Source organism: Neomonachus schauinslandi, chromosome 11 (assembly GCF_002201575.2).
Source record: "Neomonachus schauinslandi chromosome 11, ASM220157v2, whole genome shotgun sequence".
Taxonomy (NCBI): Eukaryota; Metazoa; Chordata; class Mammalia; order Carnivora; family Phocidae; genus Neomonachus; species Neomonachus schauinslandi.
In genome coordinates, this window is record NC_058413.1 from 84593252 (window position 1) to 84601956 (window position 8705).

The window sequence follows — 8705 nt, forward strand, 5'->3', positions numbered from 1 at the left end:
GATTTTTCTTTCCTATTTTTAGGAAGGTGGGAGAATGGTAATTAAACATTTGTGAGTGAAGCCAGTTTCTAAGGAGGATGGCTTAAGAGTCCCTGAGAGCCAAACCCTTTGTTTACTTTCCAACACAGGCTCCTCAGAAATGAGGAACAGGTGGATGTGCTGGTTTCCTGACTCCCTGTCAGTCAGATTCTGGAACCTGGCAGAGGACACTGATTTCCATGCCTCTTCTCACTTTGTCTTTGACCCTTGGCCTCCTGTGTAGAGAGTTATCAAAGATGGTTGAAAAGTCCATGGTTTTAACAAGAAGTAGGAACTGCCCTGTTGAGTTTACTGAAACATGTCTTCATTACATGTGAGCCTGTTGGGACAAGACCACTCTGGAATCTCAACTGACTCCACATATGTGACTGGCAGCACCAGGCAAAAGTCACAATTGGCGCCACAACCAGCCCGTAGAGAGGAGGGGGAGCTGAGTGCTGGTGTTCTGCTCACTGGACCACCCCAAATATCTTAACAGCCAAGGCAAAGAGGGGAGATGAAGGGGCCCTCACTGGAGGACATGCAAACACACGCAAACTGACTTATACTTCCCCTTCAACATATTTCTTTCTTCTCCAACTTTAATTTTGTCCTTTATTCTGTATTAAAGTTCCAGTGTTATTTTATTATACTTTTAACAATAACAACCAACATTTAGACCTATGCTATCCTACTTAGTCTAATGAATTCTTTTAAAAACTCTGAAAAACATATATTATTGTCCTCATTTTCCAGACAAGGGAAGTTTAGAGATATTATGTACTCACTCAAGATAAAGAGTTAGTAAATGACAGAGTGAGGGTTTTACTCAGATCTGAAGACTCTAGAACACATGCTTTTAATCATTTTGTTATACAGATTTATTTGTGTCAATTATCTAATATCTGAAAATGTATATCTACTCACACACAAGCACATGTGCATAAACATTACATTCATATATAATTACCCCCAAAAAATCCTATCTATTTATATAAACACACACACACACACACACACACACTGCACCCTTGGTTATGGAAGGATTGGATAGAATTAAAAAGATGGTGCTATGCACTGTACACTGTTGCGTGGAGCAAGGTGTAGGTAAGGAAGATGAGACTTGAAGTACACTTATCGTGGGTGGGAACCATTAATACCCAGTGCTCCAAATGCCTCGTGGCGACCCTAACAAGAGGGAGCTGGGCTGTGTATCCATGCATTTTGGGCACTTTCAGTGCATGCAAGCTGTAAATAAAGCTGTTGTATAGTAAAGCTGTTGTATAGTATAAACTCACCATTAAATCGGCAGATGGAATGACATCACCAAAACGGTTGCATAGGTTGTTTCTGACTTTGCTCCTCCTCAAAAAAAAAAAAGATAATAATGTTTCAGTAAGATACTACAGAGAGAATCGTAGAACATGCGGTGAGGCTGAAGCACCCCCTTCACCACAGACACCAAGACAGACTGCATTACGAGGGTAAGAGAAGCAGCTACACACCGGCCACCTTGCCTCTCCCCCAGACCAGCACAGTGCCACATGGAGAGGTCTTCTCAGCCTCCAGTTCCTCCAGTGGGAAAAGAGAACTCAGGCAGGACAATAAGCCTCCCCCAACATCGTAGGTCACTTTTCAGGAGCCCCTTACTCTGATCTCACACCATAGAAATTGCAGTGGAATATGTGGGGCTCAACCACTGGGAATCTGACTGTGACAGAGAAGGGGGGAGGGGTTTGCACCAACCAGCATGTGGATCTCTACAGACTGAGTTCATACCTGCGGTGCCCAAGTAGTAATCCCAATGAGCAGCTTTGCTCACCTGCAGAACCAAGTCAGGGGCGCACTGACCAGGGAACTCAGCAAGGTACAGATCTGCCTGATTCTGATTCTCAGAAGAGAAATTTTGTGGCCCTAGATCCTGGTTTGGACATGCCCAGGCAAGGTGATGAGTCACATCCCTACCCAGTGGAGGGTACCTTGCAATCCTATCTGACCAGAGGGCTAGGGACAACTCCTAGAATCTGTGTGGCCCCCAGAGCAAAGCCAAAGCCAGTATAGAGGTTCCATGTTGTACACATGGGCAGAGGAATTCATTCATAGCCAAGGCTGAGAGTACTTTCTGGCCCATGCCAACTACAGTCCCTGTTTGGGAGACTGGCAGACAGAGTCAACAGTTTATAGAACAAAGCTAGTGGCTGCGTTCAGCTATGGAAGTTGGGGTGTGGGTCAGCTTGAGTTAAGATAAAAGATAACTTTAGCAGTTTCAGAGTTGCTTCTTCCACAGCACCCAGTCAGGGAATCTATTTCATAGCCGCACACATCACTGGATAAAATCTTCAACTTATTTGACCAGGGAACCTACTCAAAGCATATGAGAAACTGCATAGCTTATTCAACAGCCCCATGCACAGTGGCACTTGAACAAAGAGCACAGCCTGTGGCTTCCCTCATTTGCAGAGCAATATTGGTGGTCTCATTTGACCAGGGAATCGAGGGCACACTTTGGCCTAATTCAAGACCACATACAATGAGCTGATCAGGCCCTGGGCCATGGTCTGCTGCTCTGTGAGAGCAGGAAAGCTAGTTCATAGCCACTTCCACTACGGACTATAGTACCCAGTCCAAACTATTTAAGTAAGCCTGACCAGAGAATTCATGCAACAACAGAGCCCAAGCCAATAGTTCAATCCAAGTGTTCTCAGTCAGAGACACACACCTCCATTCCTGTCTTCAGAACACAAACAATTGTCTCACCAAAAAATAGACGATAATAACAGGCCCCACCTGCCCAAAGATAATACCAGAAGATACAATCAGAAACCCAAACTGAGCCAAATGGTGAGAAATAGGCTCTGCCAAAGCAAACCTGTAAAGAGAAGCCTGATTACTCAAATGTATTCCAGTGTAAGGAATCAAGGATCATAAAAAATCGGGTAAATATGCACCACCAAAGGAAACTAATAAAGCCCCAATAACTGATCCTAACGCAATGGAGATCTATGAACTGTCAGACAAAGAATTGCTTTGTTTGACTGTGCTCTTCTTCTCTTTCCTTCTATTAATAGAGCCCCATCAGGTCACACATTTTCTTTTCCTTCCAGTGATACATTAATGGACTATCTCCTTTCTATCTCCCCTTCCCTGGTCCTACCTGTGGTGACTTCTCCCATCACCCCATTTGAACAGCTTCTCTCTGAGTTTGATGTAGGCACAGTGCAGACCTTAATAGGTGGCCAGCCCCCATGCAAAATGCTCTCCTGTGACTTATTTCCCAATACCCTCCTGGGACAAGCTCTGGATCTGGTGGCTACAGATCCAGAGCACTATCTCCTCAACTGTAACAATGACCCTTGGCAGGGATGAGCTACTTGTGTTAAATTCCTCTTCTTACTTAAGTCTATTACTTACAACTAAGAGTCCTGACTACCTACCTGGCTGGGTAGTTGCAAGCATTAAGTTATGTAATACGTGTTAAATGTTTGTCACATGAGTTACCCTACAGTTTAAGCAAACACACACAAATGATAGTTGCTCATCTTTATGAGAAGCTGTAAAACATAGTGGTAAGGTGCATGGACTTCGGACACTAACTTTTTGGGTTTCAATCCTAGACCTACTACTTAGTATCTATGTGACCTTAGATGAATTATTTCTCTGTGTCTTAGTATCCTTGTCTGTAAAATGGAGGTTATGGTGAAGATTGAATAGCTCAACACATACCAGGCCCTTAGAATGCTGATTATTATCAACCTTACCTAAATTCTCAAGGTTTGCATGGTCACCTCCCCAAGTAACTAGGATCAAAGCTGTCTTAAATGCAGAGTATTTGTCTTAAAATTTTCATATCAGATAGCACACATAAGATATGCAGCAGGCTTGCATAAATGTTGAATAAATGACTAAAATAATATTCCTTTATAGAATGCTCTCTAGCTATTTAAGGTGGGTGAGTTTTCTAAGTTAGACCCTGAACATGGACAGGTGACAGGCCAGTGCTAGAACAGGCTAGGAACATGTCCTTTACTGATTTCTGGGCCACATCTGAAGAGCAAAAAGGAATGCGCTGAAGGCATTTTTGAGGCATTGCCCTCTTGCCTTCCTGAAGTTTCTTTAGCAGTTTCTCAGGAGCAAGTGGGAAAAGCTATGTGGCGAATACAGAACTGCTTTGTCCCATTTCCCAAAGCACGGGCCTTTGGATGCTAAGTGGAACTCTTCTTAGATTTGTTTCCAGCAAGCACTCTGTGAAATTCTTAGGGCCCTTTTGAGGTGACAGTCATAGGAGAACCCTAGCGTAATCTTACTTTGTGGGGTGGTTATGAGATTATCTCCTTGTCCACTGGGGACTGTCAGTAATGGCAGCTCAGAGCAGCTGCAGAATCTAAAGGAAGATGAAAAACAACAACAACAACAACAACAACCCTCACCAATCCATGGAGCCTTGATGCCATCAATGAATGCAGTATCTATCTCCAGCTGATTTCATCTAATGTGATAACACTCATGATAATAAATATTGTTAAAAATAAAAGTCACTCTGGGGATTGAGAATCACTGGGACAGGTGTTCAGAATGAGAAGAGTGCAGTAATTGGGTGACTTATTCATTATTGGAAATGCCATTTAAAATCTATTGCATTTAAAAAAACAATACTTCAGCTGCTCTCTGGCCTTCCAAAGTCATTAGCTGGTGTTCTTTATGTGTTTGTTTTCCTCACTGAAGTGAGATTTTTAATGTCACATAAGAACTAACTTGACTCTGTGCCAACATTTCAGAGTGAATGATGAAGCCCTTCTGAGGCTCACACATCACTCTGCACAATGCTTCTCCTCTTTAGAGCTCATTGTCTCCACAGTCTGGGGACGGGGTTACAGGGAGGGAGGGAGAGCCATTACAGTCCCTGCTTGACAACAAAGCCCATGGAGTCATGGGAGAGGGCCATGGTTTTCCACCATCCACATAGGCTGTTTGAGAACTCTGAGGAAGGGCCTCTGTGACCTGACTCTCAGTCCACATTCTCAGACAGGAGAGGTAAATCAATGATGCTAACACTGTTTCAGCAGTACCCACCTCCTCTTGCATTTTTGAAATACTTCGTCTGTCTTTATCTCAATCAGGAGAAGAGTATCATGAGGACATTTTGTCCCATACTGTAAACTGGAATGACCAAGGCTCCAACAGAAGAAATGAGCTCCCGATGTCGTGTAGCAAGTTTCTAATTGTCCTTGAAGTCGGTTTTGAAACACCCGTTCACATTCTTTTCTAGATATTAGTTCCAGATTCTACAAGAATTATCCATGATTTGAATTTCTAAGCCTGGGTTTGCTCTTGTCCATTGGAGGAATTCTTACCATGTCACATAATATGTGTGGGAAATTGGATTTGAGACTTTGCTTTGGCCTAGAAGATTTGCTGAACTTCTGCAGGGATAGCATATTGTGTTCCTGTTGACTTTCATCTTCTGATGTGGCCTCCTCAGGGTTTTTCTGAGTATCAGGGGAAAAGCTGGCCCTGAGTAGGGAACCATATAGGTACTTTACCCTATTTAATCCTCCATAAAGTTGGCTGGGGAAGTCTTGGACCAAAGCTTCCCTTTCCAACTTCTAAAAGTAAACCCTTTGGAGTGATGTCCTGCCAAAGGTATTGCTGGGGGGTTGGAGGAAAAGGGTAAGGAATGGCTAAATGTTCCACTACTCTTTTGGGAGAGCAAGCAGAACAATTCACAACCATATATTGAGGGTTGGCACCCAGGAAATGTTGAAAATAAATAGAAAAGTTCTATTCTACCAAGCTCTCAGAACAAGGCAGCATACTGAAGACTGGGGACCAAAAGACCAAAAGAGGCAGAGTTTTCGCCCTCTGGGAATTCACGGGTATTTGTGATAAGGCACCTTAGGTTCTAGAGAGGCAGCAAAAAGGATCAACCCCAACATGATCAGATACCTGCCAGAGAATGACTTGAAGGTTGAAAGTCAGGAGGCCTGGGTTTTACTCTCTCCCCAGCCATTAAATGTTCGTTTCCTCCTGATTCTTACTCATCCTGCAAAATACAATGAAAACCAGTTTTCTGTGGAAGAATTTCCCTGAAATATCCCAGTCTAGATTAAGTCTTTTATGTGCCTTTCTTGTGACATAGATCAAAATTATAATTAAATAGATCTTTCTGTGATTGTTTGTGTATAATTTGTCTCCTCTATCAGGCCAGAAGCACCAAGAGGGCAGGGATCATGCAGCTCTTGTATTGACGGTACCTCAAGACAGTGCCTGGCATCAAGTAGGTAGCATTAAATATCTGAGAATAAATTTAAAAAATAGAAAAGTTTTACCTATATTAGTCCTGAACAATGCCAAAGCTGATAATTGACATCCAAAAAAAAAGCGAAAACTGTTTGAGCCCTACAGAAAACTATTTAGCCCCCTTACTTTGTCCCACAGATGGAGAACTTTGTCTTGAATGGAAGTAACTTCTTTACTGATGAGAACACTAGGAGAAGAAAGTATGGAATGCTTGGAAAGATGATAAATACAGGTCTTTTGTGCCTATCTTGCCTTATATTTTGACTTGTCCATTTTTTTTTCAGCTAATGGCCACTTATGGCTGAGGGGGAGGGTCCTAGAAATACAGGGCCCACCCTATTTCTTCCGTGGCTGAGCCACAGCCCTACAAGGCAAGCCAATGTGGAGACAGCAAGAATGTATCTCATCATGGAGCAGCTTACAGGGCCAGGAACTCCCAACTGGCTGCTGAATAGCGTCTCCGATATACCAAAGAGGTAAATTAAATGCATTAATCTCAGTGAGAGTCACCATTGAGGCATTCGAGGCTCCACAGAAATTTCCAACAATTGGCCTCATTTGCTTCAATAACAAATAAAAAAAAGGAGGGTGGGGAGGACGGAGAGTTTGGGCGGATACAGGCGGCTTTTTTCTGCTCTCCTTCTCCAGACGGGTAATCAAAATGAAGTTCCACATTGAGAATATGCATTTCATTTTATTCTATACTTGAAAGCAAACACATTTGGCCCTTTCTCCTGTAATAAGGCAAATCCTTTATCTGTTATTCATTTAAGAACATAAAGATGATGTTGGTGACACCAAGACCCTGCAAGCTTCATTTCAGCTTCCTCTCAGCATAAAAAGGCAAATTTATTCTGGTTAAGATAGGTTTGTGCCGGGTACATGACATTCATTCTCTTAAACTGTGGAGACTGCAGCTATATGGATCTATTTATGTTTTTATTTCTATTTTTCAATCATTCTATTTCTATTCATAGGCCTGGGAGAACCCCCCTCCTCCCAAAGCATGCACCAAGGTTGACTACACATTTTGTAGGAATTGAGAGAAAGTTCAGCACAGTCTAACCCCAAGATGCCCGATTTGGGCTCATTTTTCAGAACTTCACTGGGATCATGCAATGGTAGGAAAGATGCAAGACTGGGAGTCAGAAGAGCCGGGCTCAGCCTTGGCTGTGTTGGGCGATTTTGACTGAGTCAGTTAATAGAAATGAAAACTCATTGCTTCCATTATCCCATTTAAGCCTCAAGACAATCCGGTGGATTGAAATATTACAAATTTCATGTCATATTTGAGAAAACAGTCTCAGGGAGGTCGGGAAGGCATCTTTGGGCACACAGCTGGTACACAAAGGAGCCAAGATTTGGACCCAGGCCAACTGATTTAGAAGCCTGAGCTCCTAAGAGCTATTTCACACTGCCTAGGGGTCTGAATTACCCTTTGAGGGATTTGATTTTCTCCTTGCTAATACCTAATAAGGCATCTCTCCCAGGAGTTTTGGGTAGAATTAACTTAGAAAAAAAAGTATGTTGGAATTATAAAAATAATATAAAAATAAGTTATTATTATTATTATAAGATCATAATGTATTGAACTTACTAACCCAAATATTAAAAAAAAAAATCCCACTGTCTGATCACTTTTTAACTATTTTCTCAGGATATACAGACAGAATATGTTCCTATGGGTATGGATGTGCTTTTCCCAAAAGGAATTTATATGACACACTGAAAATCTCTCTGGGAAGAGACTTAATCCTGAGGCAGGAAATTAGGACTTTGGGAGGTGAGAAAGAGTATAAAATAAGAGATGGATGGGGAAATTTCTCTCTCTCGAGCCAGATGTCACTTTGCTCTGGGCACACAGGATGAAAGCAATTAAACTGGGTTGGTGTGAACTTCTTTAGGTCCTAGGGAGACAAAAACAAAAAGGGAATTTTGCCTAGTAATGACCCTTGCATTACTCTAGGCTTCCAGTGCCCTGCTCATTCCCCACTTGGTCCAAATGTTCTCATAGGTGACCATAGAATCCTATGGCAACCTGTGATCCTTCACCTGAGGGCCTTCTCTCAGGCCATTCTAGAGTTCTTTACTACAAATGCCCAGGAGTTTATGCTCTAGGAGAAGCCTTCCAGCAAAAATGGATGAGAATAAGGGGACAAATACAGGAACTTCTTCATTCCGAAGAGGGACAACTGAGGATGCACTACGTGCATCATGACTCCCAGAGGCGCTCACAGGGATTGAGCCTCGCTGGTCCCAGTGATACTCTGCTTGATAACATGAACCTGGTAATATCCCTTCTCGTTCCTGTCTTACTTTCCCACTCCTCTTCCAGAGCTTCCTGAGTTCATTTCCTACATAAAGTATTTATACTCAAATTCTTATTTCAG